A 26,398-nucleotide genomic window follows, 5' to 3' on the forward strand; every position below is an offset into this window, starting at 1 on the left:
TGATCGGGTGCAGCAGGCTTCGGGTTGTGGAACTGACATGCTGAACAACCGGCCTGGAAGCGAGCACGATCTCGCTTTCTCCGCACAGCTTTTCATACAGCGTCTGATCATGAGATCGTCTGTAGCAAAAGGTTGCCCCAATGGCACAGCTTCAATCTCGGCATGGTGCACTTTGCAGCTCCATAGGATCGGCACTGGTGCAGTTCCTATGGAGCTGCAAGGTGCACGTTTAGCGCCAACCAGACGATGAAGATAAAGCTTCGTTCCGCGTTCACATTCCCGACTGCCCTGTGTCGCATCTTTTCTCGGCTTCTCGCGACGACCGGGAAAATTTTCTTTACTTCTGCTTGAAGCATCTACTTGAAGCAGAAAGAGAAAGGGACCGTTGCAGTGCTTAAAGTAGAGGCGCTCTAAAACAGCGACGGGTTGAACAAGCGCGGCGTCACAGTCGATGAGCCACCGGCAGCGCGGAGACGATGGATGAGCAGTAATTAACTGCGGCAGTGTTTTCACCGTAAACGCTTTGTTATATGCGGCTGAGCTTAAACAGCAGTAAAATTAACGAGCCACGTAAGAGAAGACACACTGCCGATGAGTTGCCTTTTTAGAGTCGCATTTGCGGGCTTGGTGTTTAGATACGGGGGGGGGGGGGGGCACGTGTGGGCCAACCTTGAAGCGCACCCCCGTTCGCCGCGAAGCTGTCAGGCGGCTGGGCGGCCCAGTCTGCTTCCTCGCGCAGTGCGTCGAGCGGGGCGTTTTCCCCGTTTTCTGCCCGCTTGCGCTTCGCTCTCGTCGGCGGCTCCCGCTGTTTCGCTGTCGCCCAAGAACCACGCGCATTCGGGACATTTAGGCACCCCTGTCGTAAAGCTTCTGCACGTGGCTGGCAAGACAGAAAACCATTGAGGGCGTCTTGCCAGCGTAGGATGGGTTTCGGAACCAAATGGAATGTCTCATAATCTGTGCATCTGCAGAGCTCTTTATTTCTATCGCGAACATCATCGCGAGCGTCGCCGTATGGTTTGTAGCGAGCTAAACTGTCGCTTAACAAAGCCGACCGTGCTGCTGCGCTAGGTTTTATCGGGACATGTGATGAGCCGTCCAGTGCCATGCGCTTTATGACATTAGTATCGCTTGGCTCATGGGCGCGCGGCCACTCAGTGGCAGAGAACGTGGGTCCCCCACTGCAGTGCACACAACTACTTCGCGGACGTCGCCGCCAACACGAGCTATGACTGCGCGAAGATCCGGAGCTGCAAGTTTGTGAAGCGGAGTCAAAAGATCCTTACGTACGAGATGGTGATGCCCAGAAGATGCAACAACGGTGCCACCATCTGGTAGTGTGCACCTGCGAAGTAGCAAAGTTGTAAACCTTTATTCCGAGACATGCACGCATGTTCAGAATTAGCCACAGGCTAAAGGCGAAAAGACAGCTCGAAAATGCCTGAGGTCTTTCTAAATAACACGTGAAAAAAATAATGAATGCGTGAAGCAGAGGGAGGCCGGACACAAAGTCAAATTTTTAGTGTCACATTCTGCGGGCAAATGATAACAACACGGGAAAAAAGGAAAAAAAAGGTAGCAAATTTTACTTACGAAATACAACTTGCAATCATGTCGAGGGACGTTGATTCGTACGTGTTAGGGACGTCAGATATGAGGGAATGAAGTCTTTGTTTGCCATAATTTGTTGTGGCGTGCGGAAGGGACCATTACCAGCGAATAAGGTTTGAACATAATTTTTCTCTGCATTTAACATTGTGATATTGTGCGGCAAACAAAAAAAACAAAATTAATCGTAAAGAATATCTCAGTTAGTACATTAGAGGTTTTCCGAGAGAAACATTTACAGGATTACTTTTTGTGAAGAACTATACAATATCAAAATTTCCTTTTTAAAATTTCAAGAAAGCCAAACCATTCCGTTTGGCGTACTCTGTCTATCACAAACATTTAGAGATGCCTCCAACTTCAGGGGCTGTATGTGCACTCTTGACCGCCTCAGTGACACCACAGGGCATCGGTTTTAGACGCCTATAGCTAGCACTGAAAGCGGTAGCAGTTTAATGGTCTGTCTTCTGTTCGGTCGTGTAAGGCTCTTAGTGAGTAAAATGTCACTAACACTCTTTACGCTACTGTGCTGCCCTTCGTGAAAGCGGAGCTCGAAATTCAGTAAAATGTCGCTAACACTCTTTACGCTACTGTGCTGCCCTTCCTGAAAGCGGAGCTCGTAATTCAGATGCGCCTCCGACGACGCTGCACCAGTGCCTAGGCGCTTCTTGGCCATGCTTTGTTTCCGACGACAGTGCACGCCCCAGCTAACGCAACAGCCCCCTTGCGGGCATGCAGCACCACCGATGCCGCTGCGTCGAGATAAATGCAGGCCGGAGGCCGTATTAACGCGGCACCCTTATATGCCCGTTACCCAGAAAATCCGGCGTCGCCGTGGTCAGCGTTGTGAGCGAAAAAGAGGATAGGTGAGGGTGTCAGGTGGCCACCCGCCGGAGAAGTAGCCTAGGTGGCCACCTAAGTCACGTGGTGGCGTCATCACAACCTGAACACCGTATTGTGAGAAAAGTGTCCACCGGCTAAGGTGGCTATTAAATCAATGAGTGATCGCGAGATGTAGCTCGGGCTGCATAAGCTCCACCGAGGTAAGCGCCTGCCACTGCAGGGCAGTGGTGCATCACTCAACCGCTGCACCAATGCGGAAGGAGTGGTGAATATTCCCAGGTTCCTCTGAATGTAAAATCGAGAAGAAATGACTGATTCTTCATGTATATAGGCATTAACTTGTTAACGCTATCCCGTGACATCCTTAATACGGAGCTTAAATTGGTTTATGGTGTATGGGGGTTTAACGTCCGAAATCTACTCGGGCTGCGAGGGATGCCGGAAATTTCTACCGCCTGCGGTTCTTCAACGTGCCCTGACATAACACAGTATTCGGGCCTCTATAATTTCGCCTCCATCGAAATGCGACCGCCGCTGCCGCGATTGAACCCCCGTCCTTCGGGTCAGCAGCCGAGCGCCATAACCACTCAGCCAACGGAGCTTAAGTGTACCCTCCAACTTTTTGTGACGTTCTGTTGCTTTCGTCCTCTGCCATTAGTAGGTGCTCTCGGTGACGTTGACGGTAGGGGCTGGCGTCATTTTGATTATGGCCAGAACACCCATGATGCCACTTACTCGCATTAATCCCTCCCATGCCACTCTGGCAAAGGAAGCATGACGATGCTTTTGACAAGCCTGTTGAGCTAACTGGTCGCTAATTTCATGCCTGGAGCGAGTCCCTGTTACATGGCCTGACTGCATGCCGCGGCAGTAGCGTGGTGACCAGACTGGCAGTGCCTGGGGTTCCTCTTTTGCTGCCACATCTGCTGCTACTTTCGTCTCGACTCACGTCACGACCGAAGCGAAAGGCTGCCAAATACGGCCCCAGGTTAAGAGAACCTGGTGCCTACGTGAGTTTCGAAATGCGCGACCGCGTCCCTCTTGGTAAAGCCCAGTTCGGAGATTTTCATTGTCACTCGTAGCACATAAAGCTGCAAGTGTCAGACTCCGTTGACGACAACAGTCTCTGTCCGTGTCTCCTGCAGCGATTATGTGTTGTTTTGTAGTGATAGCTGCATTACGGTAGCATTCCGAGCCTCCAGCGTAGCGGCGCCGCCACGCTGTCATGTGGTTGGTCACGTGGTGTGGAGCAGCTGTCGGCGGCGCGGCGCCGTGGCTGATCACGTGGTTGGTCACGTGAGGAAGTTCCACTCGGCCAGCTGTAGCTCTCGCGTCAATTCCAGGTTTAACCAGAGCTAAACCACCGCCAATTTTTTTGTTGTTGTTGGCTTCGTGACATGGATTCTGTGTCTGTCTCAGGTGGGTTTATTTCATCGATGGCATTCGAATCTGCTGCTGCCTTTTTTCCTTCATTTCACTCCTCATGTTCGCAGCCAGAACACGCAGCAGTGAAAAACCCAATCGATGGGCAGTGCGCCCTCGCTTTGTAGGGTGGCGTTCTGTCGACACGGCGCAGGATGCGTTCGCGGCGGCGCACCATTCGATGGAGGGGGGGGCAACACCTGAGCAGTCGGAGCGCCAAAACAGCCCAGTGAAAGTTGAGAGGCAGGCTATCGCGCCGGACGAAAGCGAAAGGCCCTTCCCACGCGGAATGCGGCATTCTGGGTCGCTGCCCGAAACAGGCGCCGCCGATAAAGCATCGCATCGGGAACGCCTTTTGGGTTACGTGACCGCGATGGCCTGCGCTCTGTGGCTCCCACCGACGACGCAGCCGCGGGGCTCGGTTTGTGCGCTGCTCCCTGGAACTCCTGCGTGGGTCACACCGCACGGTGGCGCAACTCTGGACAAGCGATTGAAACAGTGGCGACGGGTGCGCTTTACAAACACCGAGAAGTTGCCGTCATCACAGAATACGCCAATATGCACGGTAACATGATTGACTCTTGGCGCGTGTGCCATCAAGTGGTGATGCTATTCGCGAGCGTCGTCGATACATTTTTAGTATTGAAGCACGCACCCAAACTCTGTCTGAGTGTCAGCAAAATGCTCGTGTTATTGGAGCTGTTAAAAAAAGGTATTCTGATGACCAACTTTATTTCTAACTACGACACGAAGCTGCCCAACCCGCTAGGCGCATCCTATGAAGCAGGAAGATCTCGGATAAACGGAAAGGGAAACCTACAAAAGCTCAATATTTCTGGCTTTTTCGCCCTACACGACGCCGCCACAGCTGAAAAACCGCCAACTGAGGGGGTACATCATCGCTGACTGTGCCTAACCAGCGCCGGGGTCCTACTAACGCAATCTTTTTGGCCACGTCGCAGAGCTCTCGAAGGGCGTTTCAATGCCTTGGCGCCGTCTTACGACCGCGCGCCCCACCTGATGACGGCAAAGGTTGGGCGCATGACCTGCGAGCGCGGCGTGGTCGTCCAATCCCGGTGGAGTACTGCGCGTGGTCACGTGATCATGAGTGAGCATGCGCCCCACCCAAGCCAAGTAAAGGTAGCGCGAGGGACGTGCATTGGGTTGTCACTTGATCGGTTACACCACCGACGCTGGACCGGCGAACGGGTCATTCGTGTAATCGGCATCTAATACGATATTAGTATAGTCGCATACAATTCAAGAACGAAGCGGTTTTTCCTCGTCAAAGGACCCCCTTCGAGCCAATAGCGTCGGGCGATTCTCATGAACCTGCTATCGTTTCAATGCAGGGAACGGCGTGACAATGCAGAGAGGGGAGTATACCCGAACATGGAAGGCAGGGACTATCCCCTTTCATCTGCATTGTCGCGCTAGCTGGCTTATGAAAATCGGCCGAGGCCATTGGCGGGAAGGGGGTCCTCTGACGGGAAATAGCCCCTTCGTTCTTGAGTTGTTCAGCCTATAGCCGGGGCAATGTTAACACTGCCCTTAATATGTATATCGTCATTACGAAAAGTGCCCAGGCTGCTGTGACGTCAGCAGAAGTAGGCCGTCGGCGCAACGACAACGCTGCAGGGAAGCGGTAGGGGCAGCCCGGTTAACTTTTGGTGAAGGTGGTGCATAAATGAAAAGGTCCCACAACCGAACCTTCCGGAACGCAAACAACTGCCACACCTACATTTCCCTTGGTTGTAGTGTTGATGCCAATGAATAGCGTAAGAGGGTTACCGCACAGCTTCCTCGCTCACTGTTCGATCACGTTCCACTTGACAGTCGCGCAAATATAGGGCGCACACTACGTCCGCCACTACGTACAAGGATGGTGCTGGTGAACACTGTCAAGGCTAGGTAATACGCAGCATATAAATATCTCTGCACGCAGCAGATTTGAGCGCCGCCACCGTATAGCGCAGCTGTCGAAGCACCTGACGCGAAATCGGAGGTCCTGTGTTATGTCAAGCCGGTGGCGTGTGCTTGCTTTTAACATGCGCTACCACTTTTTGAGTTTATTTCCACAAACAAGCAGATACAATGGTTGTGGTAGATACAAGGGGAAAAGGCTGCTGAGGGGCACCTTGACTGGCTGCAAGTACCGTTACTGTGGCTGCAGCAGGGGGGAGAAAGCTTATTAATAGACCAGATGTAAAACAACAACAAAACAAAAACAAAAAGATACAATTCAAACAGTAAAAGAGAAAATAAAACAAAAAATGAAAACTGCCATACACAGCTTATTACAGAAACGCAGTCATGCGTACAAAAATATTTCAAGCAGGTATCTTAAAGAACAAGTCTGCACGTCGATGTTACATTGAGTAAGGTAATTTAGTAACTTCGACAACCTGTAGCTTAACATTTGTTGACCATAATTAGTTCGCCGATGAGGAACACACCAGGTCTCCGGAGCTCGAGTAGTGCAGGGGGCAACGCGTTTTGCGAGATTAGCGAGAGAGCAAAGATTACCTATTCTATTTTTTGGGTCTTTACGGTAGGATAAAACCAGGCGGTGATTCAATAAGGCAGGAAGAGTCAGGGTTATAAGATCACGGACAAGGGGATCCGAATGAAAGTCGTGAGGCTTATTGCTTATGACGCGGAGAAATTTTTTTCTGGATGGCAAGCAGTCTGTGAATATTTGTGCGAGTTGTTCTCCCCCATACAAGACAGCAGTAATTAACATTACTGAGAAAGAGTGCGTTATATATTAAGAGTTTTACATCTCACAGAACGGACTGGGCCCAGCACCTGAGACAGTTTACCGGTGATAAAATTTATGAGAGTGCCAGGACATATTATGATTAAAGTGCACGCCCAGACATTTGAATGTTCGTACAACTTCGATTTTAAAAGTATTTAGTAGTATATCACTAGGTATCGCAGTGTTCATGTTTTTCGGTTGAAAGAGTAGGGCTTTAGTTTTAACGGGGTTTATTAACAGGCCGTTTTCGATAGACCACTGATGTAACTTAGAAAGCACGTGGTTAGCATGTAGAGTTAGGTCATCTGGAGATTTGGAGGAGAAGTGTGGTATCATCAGCATACATAATGAATGTGGTATTGGGATCAATGTTAGTGAGATTTTTCACGAAAATGTTAAACAATAGATGACCAAAAATGTTTCCTTGCGGGGCACCTACAACAACAGGAAGGACTTTAGATGATATGCCATTCACATGCACAAATTCCTTCTATGACTTGGGTATGATTCAATTAAGCTGAGGGCGATGCCGCGAATGCCATAGTACGACAATTTGCAAAGCAGAAGCTTGTGGTCAATGGAATCGAAGGCTTTGGACAAGTCGACAAAAACGCCTGATGTTAATAAGCGTTCCTCAAAATTCTTTAGCATTAGCTCTTTCTGTTTAAGAAGTGCCAGTTCGGTCGACATGCCTTTGCGGAAGGCACGTTGATGCGGAGTTATTAACTTATGCTTATCGAGAAAGCTACATTGCCTACAAAAAATGATATTTCCAAGTCCTTCTGAAAAAAATTGGAAGTATGGAGATGTGCCTATAGTTAGAAATTTGAGCTTTGTCACCTTTTTTGAAAAAGGCTAGCACCTTTGCCACCTGCATTCTTTTTGGAAATTGGCCTGATGAAAGAGAAATATTGTAAACATGAACAAGAACAGGTGAAATTAGGTAAAGGACATACCACACGGGCCCGATCTGCAGGTCATCGACATCACAGGCAGTACTGTTGCTCAGTTCATTGAAAAGCATTGTTAATTCACCTTCGTTTGCAGGGTGAAGAAAGATGGATTCTGTGCAGTGTGCATTAATACAACGGAATGCATTCACACACTAGCCGTTTGGCGACCATTAGTGCTGAAATGGTCATTAAAGCAACCGGGAAGTGCGTCAACACTGATCTCTACGCCGTTCACGACGATGTGGATTTCGGGCGTTGCCTTTGAGTCCCGATTCACTAAATAATTTAGCTTGTGCCATAATTTGCGGCTATCGTTTTGGCACACGAGAAAGTTCGCTTCAAAATATGAGGTTCTTGCCTCACGTAGCTCTTTTGTAAGCCGGTTACGGAAGGACTTAAAAATTTTTAACTTTGGACCTAACAAACTTGTTAAAAAGCTGTTTTTTTTCTTTCATTTCTTTAAATAGGTCATTCGTGATCCACGGCTTAAGAATTCGTGAAGGTTTAGGCTTTCTCAAACACAGGGGAAAGTGTTTCTTACAACATGAGGTAAAAATATCAATGAAGAGTTCATACGCGGTATCCGCACATTGAGAGGCATAAACAGTATTCCAGTCAAGTTTGTGCAGTTCCTCTCGAAAGTGGACAAGGTTTCCACTGGTGATTGAATGAAATATAGAAGAACGCTTATCTTTTTTTTTACTTTACGATTTAAACTAAAAAAATGGCATGGGGTTGCTGATGTGATATGAAAAAACAGCAGACCCGATATCAGCCTGGCAATTATTCGTAATGAAGAGTTCAAGGCATGTTGAAGTGTCACAGGTAACTCTCGTAGGGCCACTTATGATATTAAAACAACCATAAAACCGGAGCAGCAGTTCAAAATCACGCCTCATGGCAGTATCAGCACAGAAATCAATGTTGAAGTCACCACTACATAAGATGTTGTACTGAAAATAAGAGATGTATTGGGAAAGCCCTTGTAATAAGAGAAATAAACGATCTGAATTTCCTTGTGGTGGACGATAAAAACAGCGTAAACCGTACGGGCTTGCAAAACATACAACACTTCATAATCATCGGAAACACATGAGAATTCCTCGAGACATCGCACGTTGGAATTGCATCGCACTAGCATGCTGACACCGCTGCCACGTGAAACACTTCTGATGCGACTAAAACAGTCATAATTTGGGGGTCGCCAAGGACGAGTGCTGTGGTCACACCAACTTTCAGATGGCATAATAAAATGAAATTCCAGGTTCAAGCTGTTAAACGTCGCATCAAGCTCGGCCGACTTATTTCTCGCTGACTGACAGTTTACATGAATGCACCGAATGGATCCATTGTGCTCCGATCCAACAAATTTCTTCAAATCAGAAGGAAGTACAAAAGGTTCACGCGATAAAGATGACATTATGAAATAAGTGTCTCTTTTTTTTGCTTTTCTGAGCTTAAGTAACTAGCCTATCAAGGTCGGCCATGCACTTTATCAGACATGCGTTAGCTCCTTCTTCTTTCCTTACAAAAAATTTTCCACTTACGTGTCATGCAAAGCGAAAATAATTGACACGTGCCCGTTCCTTAGCAGTCTTCAGCAACATTCGGTTCTCCGCAGTCACGTTTTCTAACATGAAAGCGTCTGGCTGAACATTTGAAAAACATTAATTTTTTTTCGAGCCATTTGTCCGTTGTTGATTGGTGATTAAAACGAATAATTTTACCTGGTGTTTTGTTGCTTCTTTACGGAAGTCTATAAATAGCGGAGGCAGTTTGTTCGGTTAGAGGGGCAAGTTTCAATTTTGACGCGATGTCGTTAAGTTTGTCCATGAGCGATTCATCTTTTTCTTCCTTGATGCCATGAACTTCAAGGTTCAGCTTTCTGCTAATGGTACTCCAGATCATTAACTGCGGCGCGGATGGCCTGTACATCGGAACTAGTGCAGGAAGCTTCAATTTTAGCCACTTTAGCTCTGAGTGTCTTTGTTTGACTGTCATGCTTGGAGAGATTTGCGAGAACATCGTCATACTTGGCTGATAGCAGCTTGACCGATACCTCTATTTGGCCTACAGTTCGCTTAAGCGGAAGCAGTTCATCATGCTTTTTGCTGATGTCAAGGAGCATTTCGTTAATTTTCAATTGCCGCCGCTTCACTACAACCCCACGAACCAGTCGTATCCACACGAAACACAGAAAACTGGCATGCTCCCCGTTTCCGAACAAATTATAAGAACCAGTCATTGAAACATAACCTCCCTCACTGTTAAACAAGGTTAAATTTAATGCTAAGCCCACAAGAAACGACTTGCGGGAACAATTTCTAAATGCATTGTAAAAACCTAAATTTCTGCCCAGCTTTTGATCACATTGTGTTTCTTTATCAAATACTGACGCCCATTGCATGATTATGTCGCCTACGATAGTTGGTTTTTCAACATGTAATATGTTCAGTTCTATACAGAGTCACTTTTTGTGTTGCATACACTAGCCGTGTTTTTCTTGTATATAACATTGCATATAATATTGTTTTGTTGTCATATTGCAATCATGTATGTGCACTGCTGTACCTTGTTATAATCTCTTGGGCCTCGTCAAGCTGCCCCGAGCAGCTTTTTGCCCACGAGCTCCAACCATTTATATATGTGGTGAAATAAATGAATTGAACTGAATTGAATATTGGCGGATGAAGCATCCTGTTCCTTGGGCATGCCGGAGCTAGGCTTTTGCATTTCGGCACGAAGGGCAGCGCCAGGACTTCTGAAAATCTTCATCTAGGACCTACATTTTTTTCTTGGTTGCACCAGAACAATTATGCCCTGAGCATTCGCAGCAAAGTAAGTAACCATCTTTATTCTTTATGCGGACGTCACATTCGTCACAAATAGATTCAGGCATTTTTTCAGGCACGCTAGACTGTAGACGGAGCTATACGGGAGACAGCTAGGCAGTATTGGCATAAGACGCACTCAAAACTGGCAGCAGTAGTGGTAAAGTATACAAAAGTAAGGCTAACAGAAAACAAGAGGCTGCACACCAACCTGTAACGACAGCAGATACATTTGAATAGAGGCCAGTGCGCTCGCCGCCACTGCTGCTGCCAAATCTTTGCCATCTGGCCCACTGGCCTCAGGTCACCTGGTGTGATCACGTGTGGTCGGTTTCTAGGGTCAGTGGGGTCATCAAGTCTGGTCGCGGAGGCGTCTCCAGTTTATCGCGTCTTCTGGTTGGGGCGGAGCACGGGTCTGGGACGAACGGCGAGGTTGGTTCAGGTCTGACAGGCTGGGGCACGGCTGGGCGGCGCGGATCAGGAACACACGGCCGACGCAGACGCAGGACGCCCAAGCTCCAGGACCAGTATGATGAGGATGCTTCGCACCTATCTCCAAATGTTGCGTGATGACTACGGTGACAGAGATGTCTTGCGAGAGCAAAGATAGATAACCTGAAGCACTAGACCGACACACAAGCGCACCGCAGCGTCCTTATTGTCCTGGGCACTTCGGCGTCCACTAATCGTACGTAGCAATATGTGTGTCATTAAGAGCCCCTCATTTTCCTACCCATGTCTGCTCTGTATGTCTGGGGTTTTCTGGTATATAAGAAATACCGGTGTTTACACGCTCCCCCATTTGCTCAGCAAGTTTATGCAAGTGCCATTTAACTCGGAACTTCGCGAGTGTCGAGTATGTATCGAAAATCACACGTCGTGATTGTAACTCGCTTATGAGCAAACGCACTCAAAAATCTTTCCGCCCGCTTCTTTTCTTCAATAGTGCGACTGCAGTGATGGGAAATTCAGTGCGTAAGCACTAGTCGCAAGGGTACCGACCCCGAGCAGAATCGTCTGTTGTCTGTTCACTTGCCGGTTCGCATTTTCTGTTCGCCTAGCGCGAGCGCTCCGTCCCGCGATACTGCCAGCTCTTCGTCGCCTCCTATATATAGCAAAAATCTGTGCTGACGCACTGATTCGAATGTAGTAAAACCCGCCGCGGTGGCTCAGTGGTTAGGGCGCTCGACTACTGATCCGGAGTTCCCGGGTTCGAACCCGACCGCGGCGGCTGCGTTTTTATGGAGGAAAAACGCTAAGGTGCCCGTGTGCTGTGCGATGTCAGTGCACGTTAAAGATCCCCAGGTGGTCGAAATTATTCCGGAGCCCTCCACTACGGGCACCTATTCCTTTCTTTCTTTCTTCTTTCACTCCCTCCCTTATCCCTTCCCATACGGCGTGGTTCAGGTGTCCAACGATATATGAGACAGATACTGCGCCATTTCCTTTCCCAAAAAACCAATTATTATAATGTAGTAAACATTCTCCGCAGCTTTTTTCTAGCTTACCCTCTGAGGTTGTCATTAAATTTCCTTTCCATGCATGTTTCTTGCATGGTTTCTTGCATGTTTATTTCATGCATGGCCTTGTGCGACCCAGATTGCTCTACCACAGGGCAGCGTATTGGCACCGATGCTATTTAACATCTATATAAATGATATAATAAATATTAGCAGACATGCATAATTCATTATATATGCAGATGACACTAGCCTTTTCTTCCAGTCGAATGACTTAAACGATATTAAGGTTTCCGCAAATACAACACTAATGAAATTGCTTCAGTGGACTAAAGCAAACTGTTTAGAAATCAGTACTAGCAAAACAAAAGCTCTGTTATTTGCGCCTGTGCAAAAAAAATATTACGGGGATTTCAACATGCAGCTTGGATCAGAGGAAATAAAACTAGCAAGTGAAGTTAAAAGCTTAGGGGTAATCTTTAAGCAAAACTTAAGTTGGAGTACGCACGTAGACCATGTGGCAGGAAAGCTAGCGAAAGCTACGGGTTTGCTTTCTAGGTTCCGGCACATGCTTCCAGTGAAAATTAAACTTATGCTTTATAATTCCTTGTTTCTCCCCCATATCAATTATTGTAGCCTTATCTGGGCTGACACAAGCCAACGCAACATAAACAAATTCCGTCTACTGCAGAAGAAAGCCATTTGTCACGTAGCAAATGCTCCCTATGATGCCCATACACAAGTACTATTTTCCTCCTTTAATGTGCTTCCTTTACAGCATGTCCACCAATTTAACCTCATTATGAAATACAAAGAAGTCATAAAAGATGACAGCGTCATTTTTATAAAGCTTTGTAATCTCAGGAAAAATCCAGAAGCACCCTATCCCATTAGAAAAAGAGAATTCTGGTCAATTCCCTTTTCACGCACAAATTATGGCCTACACAGACTACAGTACCACATACCGAAGTACCTTAATCTATTGGAAGCAAATAATATTGACATATGTAACATCTCAAAGAAAAAATGGAAAGAATACCTCATATCACAAAGCATGTAACTCTGCTATTTTTTTATGATTCCGGAGTGGCAAAGACTGTATTTGACACAAATGTGCATTTGAATGTTCTATCCTTTTTATGTTTTATGTCTTATTGTTGTTGTTAATCTGACCTGTAAATGACTTATGCGATGTTGTGTTTGAGCGCGTGTATGATTATGGCGTTGTTTAAGTTTTGTACATAAGTGCCTGTTGTCTGCTACCCATGCCAAGACAGGGGCAGGAACCCCGTCAAGCTACTAGGATAGTAGCTTTTTGTTCCTGCCCCAGTGTTTTTTCCTGGCTTATTATGGAAAAAAAATGCTGAATAAAAGGATTTGATTTGATTTGAATTTAAATGCCTCCTGCCACGGAAGGCAGTTTGCTCGCTATCCGGTGGGCAGGTTGTGATGACGCCGAAAGGTCATGTGACCTAGGTGGCCAACCTGCCTCCTAGGTTGCCCTCTCGGGACTACCTGCCAGTGCGATGCTCGTGACTTTTCGCTCTCAGTGCCGATGCCGACAACGCGAACGCCGGATTTTATGCGCAACGAGGCCTTCAATGCCATCACGTTAAGAAATGGCTGGCGGTTTAGCATTGCTATGCAAGAAATATTTTCTGAAATAATAGTTTCTTTGCTCGTGCACACCTCGGCCACGAACCTGAATGCGCGTTTGAGGTATCAGTGACCCAGGGAGGCAGTTATACGCGTCTTCAACATTTTCATCGTAAATGCCAGTTTGCCCAATGTACTGTCTTTGTAGGAATCTGCTTCTCAGCCTGACAGCGCGGCTCCTCTTGCATATACTCAGAGACCTTAATCTCACGAAGGCGGGAGGAGCTTAAGTCCCCAACCCTTTCAAGCTTAGGGCTTTCAGATGTGCTTAAGAGCTCTGCTACACTGCTTGGTAGCAGACCCCTTGGGCTGTATATTTTTGACAAAGTACTCTACGTACGCCAGCGGCTTATGCTCCAGTGCCGCGTTTTTGCAGCAGTGTTGTAACGGCCATACATATTACTCTAGTGTCGCCTTTCTGCCACAACGTTGTCCACACCAACGCGTGCTGCGCACGTCTCTCTGCCACTACCGCTATATAGCTCAAAGCGCGAATATTTGAGAGTAGTGTGACGACCCCCCATAATGCGCAGGTCCACACGGGACGGAGAGGCAAAGAGACACCGTATGGCTCAGTTTAAACAAACAGATATATTCAATGATTATACATCAGAGGCTGGGGTGTCCGAGCTTACGTGCCGACGACTTCATGGGGACGATGGAGGGGCTCCGGAGTTGAGCTCGAACGGTTGCTGGCAGAAGCTGCACGCCGTCGGGCTTCGGCGCTGAAGGCCCCCTTGGCGAACGATGTCGTCCTGAGCGTTCTCTTCTTCCGTACTCCTTGTCGATTTTTATATCCTCTTATCCCCACACTCCCTACGGTGAGGACGCCCACGCCGGAGTGAGAGGGGCCTAGGGCTTTCACTTGGGCGCACAAACACACCACCACACTTATGGTCTCGCCACCGTCACGTGTTGAGCCCGAGGGAAAGAAGGTTGTCGTCGAGGTAGCGTCGGCTGTGGTAGACGGTCTCTGGCCCGCTGACGGTTCCCGCGGGTCACCGACCTCCGTTCTCCATCAAATGACACTCGCCACTCAAGGCCGGAACGCGAGGTCACTAAAAGGCCGGGAAAGTGGTCCCTTGTCCTGGGATGTGCTCGGGAGGGTTGGTGATGATGCCCGCCGTCTTGTCACGGGGCCAGGCCCGCCAAAACGAGGCCCCTTTGTCCCCGGCACGGTCACGGCAATTGGGGAAGATAACGCCCGTCTCCCCTGCGGCGGTGGCGGCGGCGTTCGACACGTGCCGACACTATGGAAAGGGGGTCCGGTTGTGCTTAAACCCCTTCGTTTTGGTCGTTCACTCTCAACGAGTATGGCTCGGTAATTGGACGCAGCTGTCACCTGGGTCTTTTCCGTGCGGTCCATGGCGGCAGGCCCGAAAGCAATCCCACTCAAGTTGCTTGCAGCCATATACAGTAGAAACATGGGTGCTGGCTGCTTCCAAAACGAGACCGGCTATCGCCGATCTCCTCTCTTCCAGCTGAATTGTTTTCCCTTGAGTGCTTTTGCCGCCACTGGGGGTTCCGTCTACGCCGCGCCGTCGAACGCGGACCCTCGTAGCACACACAAGGAACGTCACAGTAGTATTAGTTGAAGAAAAAGACAAAATTGGAGCCGCGGTGGCTCATTGGTTAGAGCGCTCGACTACTGATCCGGAGTTCCCGGGTTCGAACCCGACCGCAGCAGCTGCGATTCGATGGAGGCGAAACGCAAAGGCGCCCGTGTGCTGTGCAATGTCAGTCCACGTTAAAGATCCCCAGGTGGTCTAAATTATTCCGGAGCCCTCCATTACGGCACCTATTTCTTCTTTCACTCCCTCCTTTATCCCTTCCGCCCTCATAGCCTGAGTCGCCTTGGGACGCTAACCCCTATAAACCATAAACCATTTTTTATCCCTTTCCTTACGGCGCGGTTCAGATGTCCGCCGATATTTGAGATAGATATTGCACGATTTTCTTTCCCCGAAAAACCAATTGGAGGACGCCGCGGTGGCTCAGTGGTTAGAGCGCTCGGCTACTGATCCTGAGTTCCTGGGCTCGAACCCATCCGCGGTGACTGCGTTTTTTATGGAGGAAAAATGCTAAGGCGCCCGTGTGCTGTGCGATGCCAGTGCACGTTAAAGATCCCCAGGTGGTAGAAATTATTCCGGAGCCCTCCACAACGGCACCTCTTTCTTCTTTTCTTCTTTCACTTCCTCCTTTATCCGTTCCCTTACGGCACGGGTCAGGTGTCCAACGGTATGTGAGACAGATACTGCGCGGTTTGCTTTCCCCAAAAACCCATTATTGTTATTATTTAGGACGCTTAAGCTTCGCCTTTAAGAGCAGGACGCGACAGCGTGTTGCAGCATTGCCAAGGAATCCACGGAACGCCATCGTCCTTCGGTTCGACGCCTTGTCCGGACAATTTAAGGAAAGGAAACATATCTTGGTAGGCACCCAAACGGCGCCGTAAGGCAAGGAAAATGAAACTAAAAATTTTTAAGGAAAGGAATGGACGCCTGTCTCACATATCTCGGTGGACACCCGGAGCAGGCCGTAAAGGAATGAAATTGAAATGAAAATTGGTTTTAAGGAAAGGAAATGACGCCTGTCTCACAAATCTCGCTGGATACCCGTACCGCACCTTAAGGGAAGGAAAATCCCTTCCCTTACGGCGCGGTTAATGTGTCCACCGAGATGCGCCTTTTTTCGCTCACGGCCAAAGACGCCCACGACACCGGCTTTTCTGCGACACGAACTCCTTAACGCTGTCGCGTTAAAAGAGATGTGCAATTCATAGCGCGACAGTGTGCTGCACTTTAACACGAGGCGTGTTCGGCTGCCACGATGGCCTAGTGCGCTAGCGCACCGGCCGGCGGAGCTATGTTCGCGCCGCTGCGGTTTGGAATCCCAATCGCGAATATTGATTTTCGTTTTTAATTTAACTTGGCACAAACCCATAAACACCACAAAATCTTGCTCGGCGCTTACCCATCGGAATAGTGCTTTCTCATTGAAAGATATTGAGTCAGCTGGTGATTGGAGTCGTCATTCCAAGACCGCAGTGGCCTTGGCGCACGAGCGCATCAAGTGGATGAGCGCTCGTTGGCTCTCCAAGGTGTCGATGGTCAGTTGTACCTACAACTGCTGCGGGGACGTGTTGGCTGTCTGTACATATAGCGCTTTACCTTGACACCCCCATGATGTATAAAATAATGTCGGATGTCATCATCATCACTAGCTTGACTACGCCCAGTGCAGACCAAAGGCCTGTCCTATGTCTCTCTAATTAACCCTGTCCTTTGCCAGTTGGGCTCACTGTATGCCCGCAAACTTCCTAATCTCATCCGTCCACCTAACCTTCTGCCGCCCTCTGCTACGCTTGCCTTCTTCTAGAATCCACTGCGTTACACTGAAAGATCAGCGGTTATATTGCCTTCGTATTGCATGCCCTGCCCAAGCGCATTCCTTCCTCTGACTTCGACTAGGATGTCAATAACCTGCGTTTGTTCCCTCGCCCACTCTGCCCTCTTCCGGTTTCTTGACGTTGCACCTGTCATTTTCTTTTCGATAGCTGCCTGCGTTATCCTTAACTTAAGCTGAACCCTTTTCATTAGCCCCCATATTTGTGCCCCGTAGGTGAGTACCTGTAAGATACAGCTCTTTTGCAGTTTTCTCTTGGTGGATATTGGTAAACTGTCTTTTATAATCTGACCGAACCTGCTATATCCGGTCCACCCCATTCTTATTCTTCCTGTTAATTCTCTCCCATGGTCCGGATCAGCGGTCCCTGCCTTCCTTGAGTAGACGTATTTATTTAGTACTTCCAGCGCCTTGCTACCAACTGTGAACGGCGGTTCTCTTCCGAGACTGTTGAACGTTACTTTGGTTTTCTGCATGTTAATTTTTAGGCCCACCCTTCTGCTCTGCCTGTCTAATTCATTGATCGTGACCCGCAGTTCATCTCCTGAGTGGCTCTGCAAGGATGTATCTTAAAGAATGTAAAAAGTTTGAAAAAATATTTGGTTGAATTTGACGCCAGTCGTAGCCTTTCTCTGAGGTGAAGCGCCTGTGTAGTGGTGGGTAAATCCGGCTGTCCAGCCGCCGGGTGTCAAGGCGTTCTGAATACGTGGGACGTAGGGGGACGAAGTGGGGGGAAGGCAGCTCCGATCGGTTGGTAATATCGCGAGCTAAAGCGTTAATCGTCTCGTTCCCCTCGAGGCCCTCTTGGTCTGGGGACCACGTAATGCGAGAGCGATGGTTTGGATTCCAGTGCTCGCGAGTCCTCCGGGGTGCCTACCTTTTTGAGGATCTACCTGCCTGCCACGGTTCTCGGGAGCCTGGTCTTCAGGACTTTGTCCTGCAGTGGGCGTAGTGCAGCTGTTGGTGGCGTTGATGATTTCTTGCGTTTCGACGCCTTCGTGGCCTCAGCTGGCAACGAATTGAGCCAGCCCCGTGCTCCTATCGCCTCCACAATAACTGTAGCCTCGCTCAAGAAGACTACTGTGGAACAGCTATGCTTTTTCCTCTTTCCACTCTAAGGCAAAAGAGCTGAGGCTCCCGTTGTACGCAAAGCACCGGCGTCGTCTTCGGCGGTGTGAGCGATAAATAGGGTGGCGTAGGGCGGCCCAGGCAGCCACCCCCGGAGAAGAAACCTAGATCACTTGGCCTTGTGGCGCCATCAAAGCCTGACAAACGGATTTTGAGCAATCTAACCACCCTGACATGTGGGAGTTAGATTAATGATGGATCGCGAGAGGTTGCCTCGGGAAGAGCAACTGCTTAAGTGTCCCATCGAACTTTTTGTCCTTTATTTTCCTTTAGTGCGCTAACACTTATATCGATTATTCCGCCGCATTTAGCTGTTGTGTTTGTACGTCTGTTTCTGGGGAGCCTGCTTTGTGGTAAGCTGCTGACCTGCCCTCCGGGGTACGGGCGAATTGGTAGTGTAGAGGTAGCGGAAAGGGAACGAAAAGTACAGTGTTTTTCATTACGACTGTTTTCTTTCTAACGTGTCTATAATAGATATGCAGGGTGGCCCAGCTAACTTTCGCCACGGTTTAAAAATATGCTGCGGCACTCTAAGACGACGCGACCAAATGCACGTTGCTGGCTGTTGTCACGCTCTTTTTGTATTGTGTTTAATTGCATAAGTAGTCGACACTAATTAACCAACTTCGCAAGCACCGGAGATAGGCGAAAAAGGCGAGTGAGAAAATTGTAGAACATTCCTCAAAACGTGTGATTGAAGTTTTTAGTTCTCCATCTGTTACTTATCAGCATTTTTCGCACACTGCAAATAACCGCGAAATACAAAAAAAAGCACGTGACATGCCCGCTTGCGCGCCGCTATTGCAGTGCTCTCAAACATTCCGTGTAGGAACGAATACATCAGTTAGCTCCGTGTGCTGCCCTTTAAAAGGCGACTGGGCAGCGACGCAGCAGCTGGCTGTGCGATATAGGCGAGCGGTATGCTTCCCTTGTGGCGCTTCATAGCGACAATCACAGTCCTTACCACTTGTGCTCGCATAAATCGTGCAGCCAGCGCCTACGTCGCAGCCCTGTCACCTTTATAAGGAGCAGCACATCGGATAAATTGATCTGTTCGTTACTACGCGGAACGTTTCATAGCACTGGAATCGCGGCGCATAAGTGGGCACGTCACGTGGTATTTTTGTATTTCTTGGGCATCTGCAGAGAGCGTGAAAAAGCCGATACGTAATAGATGGACAGGTTTATAGAAACAGTTCAACTGGACGTTTCGCGGACCGTTTTACAACTTTCTCATTGGAGTTTTTCGTTTACTTTCATTGCTTGCGACGTTGGTTAATTAATCTCGACTAATTATTCAATTAAGCGCAATACAAAAAACAGCGTGAGTTGCTCAATACAACAACCAGCAACATGCATTTGGCCGCGTCGTCTGAAAGAGCCGCGACATATTTTTAAACCCTGACCAAAGTTAGCTGGGGCACCCTGTATATGTACGCATGCACGCGCACACACACACATACACACGCGCGCGCACGCACGCACACACACACACACACACACACACCTAGCAACCTGCCGACCATGTCAGCCGGCAGCTCAATAAAATTGCGAGACTGCTCGGGAAGAGCAACGTGGGTTGCAACCCAACCCATGCAACCTGGGTCCTACCGATGGCAACACCTGCCATAGAAGGGCTGTGGCGCCTCTTAACTTGACCGCGGAAAGTCCGGACGCGTGCCCTCGAGGCGATATTTTCTAGCAGCCACTCAGGCGGCGCCTCGAGGCAGGCTGCGCGCACATTGGCATCGTGTGCCTGTGCGGCAATTGCAGCCAACAGTGGTGCGGCATTATTGTCCAGAAACGCTTCCTTGGTGAGTAGAGAAGAAAAACAACGGGGCACGTAATGCGAAGCGATGGGCAGGGTTAGTGGGAGGTCACTGTCAGAGGCCTTTGTTAGGATGACGGCTTTGTTCGGGTGAACCAGGGGCTGTGTGAAACCGTCCGCTAGAAGGAAACGGACGCAGATGCAGCGAAGTCTCGACGCAGTGTGCAGCGAACGCGCCGTTCACAACTGCGCCCGCTCCGGTCGCCAGCCAGCGGAACTCGACGGGGCGCTAAGTCGGCCGCCTCCGGCCGCGCGTGGGTGCCCCCCCGCGGAAGCGCGTCGTCCCCCGCTAAGTGAAACGTCACGACTGTCCCACCGCAGCGTGACGCCCGTCGCGGAAGCGTCGCAGGCGCGCGACGCTGTTCTCTCGTTCCACGCCGACGTGCGCTGCTCCGCTGGGACGTTCGTGCGGCAATGCCGGACGGGCACTCAAGACGCACACCGGGAGGACGGCCACGCACCTGGGCGCACCAGTTGGCAGCGGCGTCTATCATATCGTCCACAACTGTCCGACGGTCGTGGAAACGTGTTTCTCTTGTCTGTATGTCGTCGTTTCCGCTCTTTCCATGCCTACTCACCTCCTTCAGACGGGAAGCAACCCACCCGTACTTGCCCCAGTGGAGTTAAGGGACGCTCGAATGACAGCTGTTCGCTCCGATAAATTCGCCTGTTTATATATGTCCGAATGAATGAATGGTTAGCTTTTGTAGAGTGCAGCCGTCCAGAACAGCTCGCAACCAGAGGGTACAAGCGGAAGTTTTATTCTCTAGGACTGGGCCTGAGCAGGCCATGCCTAACGGCTGGTGCGACTCGCCTTCGCGCATTTTTCGTGTGCGAAGAGGTCATGCCGCGACCATGAGATACGGGACCACGGATGGCAGACAGTGGAGTGAGGCGGATCCGCACGGTTTCCGGTTCCGTAGGCACTTCAACATTGGTTGGCTTTTACGCGCCAGAGGTACAGCTGGCCTACGAGGATATGCGATGCGCTCGAATTATTTCGTCCCGTGAAGCTTTTTCAATTCCATCAATACCCTTGCGCTAAGTTGCTGTTTAACAAAAACAAAAAAATTCTCCGCCCACACTGCCTAGTGTTCGACTTAAGTGCGTTAGCTACGGGAGCTTCAGGTGTTTACATCGCTGTGCTCAGCAAACGTGGAGAAGACCAAATCGGAATATCCGCGGATGTTTCCTTCCGGAAACATCCCTTCTAAGACATAAGCAGCACCATCTACCTCAAGGATTTTCCCCTGATATTGCAATTTACAGCTACCTTCGATATATACGGTGTATTTCCTCGCTGTATCAGTTCATAAATTTTATAAACGCATGCGTCACACCATGCCGAACCGTTTGACACCATCCTCAAGCCCCTTTGACAAACGGTTCAGCCGTAGTGGACTTCTGAAGTGCCTCGGGATGCACGGTTTCGGGGCGGAAAGGTCGTCGTTGCGAATACTACTCATATTTGGGGCTTCATCTCAATTAGTAATTTTATCCTCACGAACAAGCCACGTAATTTGACACCACTTCGAACACTGTGCGTCAAACGGATGGCCACAAAATGGAGGTTTTATGCAAATTTTATGCATATGGAGGTCCCAGGGGGGTCCCACTTCAACGGCCCCTATACTGGCAGCTATACAACGGATCGAAAGTATTGTATCTATTGGGGCAATACGCGCCCACTGTTGATATGTGATACAGTGTGGTCACGTGGTTACTGTTTTGGTCAATTTGACCATTGCAGACAGACGCGTCCTTGACAAACGTAAGATATAATAATAATAATAATAATAATAATAATAATAATAATAATAATAATTGGTTTTTAGGGAAAGGAAATGGCGCAGTATCTGTCTCATATATCGTTGGACACCTGAACCACGCCGTAAAGGAAGGGGTAAAGGAGGAAGAGAAAGAAGAAAGGAATAGAGAGGTGCCGTAGTGGAATCTCCAGCATATTTACGACCACCTGGGGATCTTTAACGTGCACTGACATCGCACAGCACACGGGCGTCTTCGCGTTTTGCCTCCATGAAAACGCAGTCGCCGCAGTCGATCGCTCTAACCACTGAGCCACCGCGGCGGGTCGTAAGTATACAAGAGATAACGCGCTTGAAACAACTGCTTATTGGCATAGTTACCGTGCGTAGGAGAATATAAACTGAAACCGAAGGCGGGATACATATAGCAAGAGAGCGAGAGAGAGAAAAACAACTTATTTGTAGGCAAATCAAATGGCGCATCTACTGGGTCTCTTCAGCCGCTCCAGGCGGCCGGCAGCTGTAGTCTGTCGGCGACCTCTTGCGCTCTCGCCGTCATCCTGGACTGAACGCCGGGGTCCGAACTGGCGAGAACAGCTTCCCATTGTTCAGGAGAGGCAGGTGTAACATGATCTGCCGGAGGCGGATCCGCCGAGCAGGCCCACATCATGTGGTCCAAAGTGGGAGGCTCACCGCACAATTGACAGCGCGGGTTTACCAGACCGGAGAATATGTTGTAATATGTCCACGGGTTCGGCTTCGACCGCATCTGCAGCCGTCGCCACGTGGTAGCGTGTTCTCTGCTGAGCGAATCGTGCGGAGGAGTCAGGCTCAGTCGTAGCTCTCTGCAGTATTGCGTTATGTCATGATACGAGTCCAGGGCCCCGATTTCAGGGAGCTCCCGTGTGAGAATCCTCCTCACATACTCGGCGGACAAAACCTCGATCGTCAAAACGTCGGCATGGCTTGATTCTTCGCAGCGTAAAAGCACGCTCTGACCCAATGGAAGCACTTTCCGCGTGTCTCTAGGACTGTGATGCCTACATTTTCGCTTTGGAAAAACCTTTAGCGCTACCAAAAAGACTCGCTGTCACTAAACTTGTGGCATGGCCCTCCAGTCTCTGCAGGACAATCCTCGGCTGTGGCCGCGTCTCGTCCGACAACGCACACCTCGTGAAACCCGCGGAGCGTTTCGAATGACACAAACCGGACAGAATGCTCCAGCTCGGCCGGGGGAAGGAGGCCGCCCTTTCTTCCTGCCGCCACTGCGACGGTGCGTGAAACGATGCCGCCAGAAGAAGAGAACCCCCAGGGCTCGTCGACACACTCGCCGCTACAACGCGGAAACGCCGAATGTTCCCAACGACACAGAGGGCAATGAGCCACACTCTGATTGGCTGTGGCGCGTCCCTCGTTCCTGGCAGATTTTCTGCCGGCACGTTTACTTTCGCGTGAAATGCGGCCTCAGTTTACCTTGGTTACTTGTAATGCACTTGTTTTTATATTTATTCATTTATGCAAAATTCCTTCAGCGCCCCCACTGGGGCATTGTTGTAAGGGGGGGGGGGGAGCATCATCAAAGTAACAGATGAAATGCAGTAATTGAGGCAAATGATGCAATATACTGAGAAAACCCATGGACTATGGGAAGAAAGGCAAAAATGAAAAGAACGTTGCACAAAGACAAACACGCCCGCGACAGACGCGGAGAAAACATTCAAAATACAGCACTGTTTTAGCAGCACAAAAACTAAAACGCAAAGCACTGGGATAAGAAATATTGCTACACTGATATTAACACTGATATTAACAATCTTTTTACCTTACTAAAATCATATTAACGGGTGATTTTGCAAGCGTTGCAAAGAGATGTGGGAGGGGAAGCAGCAATTTGTGCAGGCAGACTGTTCCAATCATGTATTGTTCGTGGAATAAAAAGTATATTTCAATGTGTTAATTCAGGAATTATACTCGCGCACATTTAGTGGGTGGTCGGTGCGGGCGGAAACTTAACTTGGCTCATGTATGTATTTCTCTTTTGGAATACCTGTTTTGCCATTAGACACAATATAAAAGAAAGAGAGTCTGAAATATTTTCTCGTTTTTTCAAGTAACGGCCACCTAAACTTGCCGCGCAAACCAAAATAGCTTTTTGCGAAATTAAAATCGCCAGAGACAAACCTAGCCGCCCGTTTTTGGACACGCTCCAGTTCCTCAATATTCAGTTTTGTATGCGGGTCCCAGGCGGTGCAAGCGTATCCAAGTGCAGGGCGTACGTTGGACATGAGTAGCGTCTCCTTGAGTGGAATTGGCGCTTCCCTAAAGATCCGTCGGAGGAAGTTTAATGTGCGGCTGGCTTTAGCCGATATGTAATTTACATGAGAGGTCAGCCGAGAAAAAGACTCCCAAGTATTTATAAGTTGAAACTGCAGATATGTCAGAGCTGCCAAGAAAATAGTGCGTTTGGGAAATTTTTTTCTTTTTCGTAAACCGGATGAGATTACATTTGAAGAGATTTAGCGCCATATTCCATTTTTCCCACCAAGAGAACGCGGAGTTGAGGTCATGTTATAACGTAGCCGGATCTGCTTCCGAAGAAATGTTGCGGTAGATACAGCAGTCGTCTGCACAAAGGCTGATTTTACTTGAAATGTTGCTAATGAGATCATTTATAAATATTAGAAAAAGAAGCGGACATAAAACCAATCCCTGCGGTACACCTGAATTTATGCCCACACTTGCAGAACTGATTCCGTCGTAAACTACGCATTCTTTTCTTCCGACAACATAAGCCTTTATCCAGGTTAGAAGTGTAGTAAGGAGATTTAAATGTGAAAGCTTATCTGCTAACAGGGCAACCGACACAATGTTGCGTTCACTTTTTTCCCATCTTAAACTTTGATTCAGTCACTCGTTAATTTCACTAACTACAAGGAAATGGCTTTCATCGAACGCTCGAATAGTTCTTGGCACCGGGTGCATCACCGATGGTACGATCAGACATTCATGCACTGCTCTCTCGTTGACGTTAAACGAAACAAAATCTGTTTTAGCAAAACGTGTAAGGGAAGTGAAATAGCCGCGCTGCTGAACATTGGTCGCTGAGGTTTTGTCGAAGAAGCAAAGGGGCGCTATGAGTTTGCGAAGGCGTAATGTATTCTTGCTGGCTATCTCAGTTGGTCCCGGCTCTAAATCCCGGACCAGGATGAATTTTTCTTCAACTACGAAATTTCAGTGATAGCTGTATAGCTTTTCCTTCTAACCGTTTCTAAGCGCTTGGGCGATGTCAAAAAGGAATTGCGCCCTTATTAAAATCAACTGCAACTTGAAGGATTGCCCTAAACATTGGACGACATTCAAAATCACCGACATGAACACGCTTGCCCAGGCGATTCGAAGCAAGACAAGTCTAATGGTTCTTTCGATCAGTAAAAAGTATCAGCAACGGACTACCTTTAGATGCCCAAGAGCACGCACTCAAGCAGTCAGGTATATAGTCTAGCGCTACGAACTTTAATAGTATAGACAACAAATTTTAGTTCTCTTTTCTTTTTTTTAGAATGATGCTCACCACATTAGATAACACACGCAGCCACGCACATTGCTCCAGCAATGGCGAAGTAATTTAAAACAGATTTTTTTCCTCCTGCCGTTTCGATTTCGATTTCTACAGCCCCACGGCGGCTGTTACGCACGAGGCAAAGTTCAGGAGACGTGATTCATACGAAAACTGCGGTTTGGTCGCTACTTTCTCCGTTTTAATTCACATAAACTCTCAGGAAAGCCTGCTCGAGTGAAAAGAAGGATGAACACGCAGTGATTGTATTACAGTTTCTGCATCCCTCACGTTATTTGAACGCATCATGTGCTTCATAGCCTCAATTCACAGCCTCAACGGCGTTTTTTATAGTCCAAAAGCACTTGTCTGCGTGTCTGTGCATGTATGCGAAGCCTCTGAGTACCAAGTTAACTGGGCCAGTGGACACCTCAACCGCGCTGTGAGTAGGCGGTGGCGTACATCTACAAATTAAGGCAGTTATCCGCCTTTCCTTTTCACAAAACCAGTGGAAGGTTTAGACTCCGTCGAGTTTGAGGAAAGGAAAGGCGCATAACTGGCTCCGTGGGACAGTGGGCACGTCGTGCGTGGCGGTGGTGTCCACCTGCAAAAAATCGTGCTCTCGCGCAATGTTTAACAATGTTAAACCACCAGAATTTTTTTTGTGTAAAAGCTACAACAGTCTTAAAATAAATAAAGTGCAGCTGTCGCCGTCACCGGCCATATTTGGCGAGGAAATGCGGTTATATGAAGCAGGTTTTTCCGGCGGGCATTCCTGACGCTTTCTGAAAGGCACTCATTTAGCAATAAGTATAAATTTTTTATTGTCAATGCTTCCATCAACTCTTTAGCGGAAAAGGCAGCAGTGCAAAAAGTGCCAATTTCACATAGAGATAGGCGCGTGCGTGGCATACGTGAAATTGTCACGTATACCACTTTTTCGAGGCAAACATTCGAACAGGACGCAATGTGCGTTTTCTGCTGCCGGGAGGGCATCAACATACCCCACAAGAGCCACACCACTGATGTTTACACACTTAAGTTCACTGTTAGCACGAGATGTAATGCTTTTAAGGTAACTAATGATCTTGTCCTCCTCGCCTTTAATTTAAACCTAGAGAAAATGGATTTCGTCCCTAGCCCTGGTGGGTGTAACACCCTGCATAACAACCACTGACTGG

General features: G+C 48.6%; 1 protein-coding gene across 1 annotated transcript in view; it reads left to right on the plus strand.

Annotated features, from left to right (window-relative positions):
* Cda5 (Chitin deacetylase-like 5) overlaps nucleotides 1-26,398 on the plus strand; it is a 263,999-nt gene that overhangs the window by 37,161 nt on the left and 200,440 nt on the right. The window lies entirely within an intron of this gene.

The sequence above is a fragment of the Amblyomma americanum genome, chromosome 5 (genome assembly GCF_052857255.1).
Source record: "Amblyomma americanum isolate KBUSLIRL-KWMA chromosome 5, ASM5285725v1, whole genome shotgun sequence".
NCBI classification, from domain to species: Eukaryota; Metazoa; Arthropoda; class Arachnida; order Ixodida; family Ixodidae; genus Amblyomma; species Amblyomma americanum.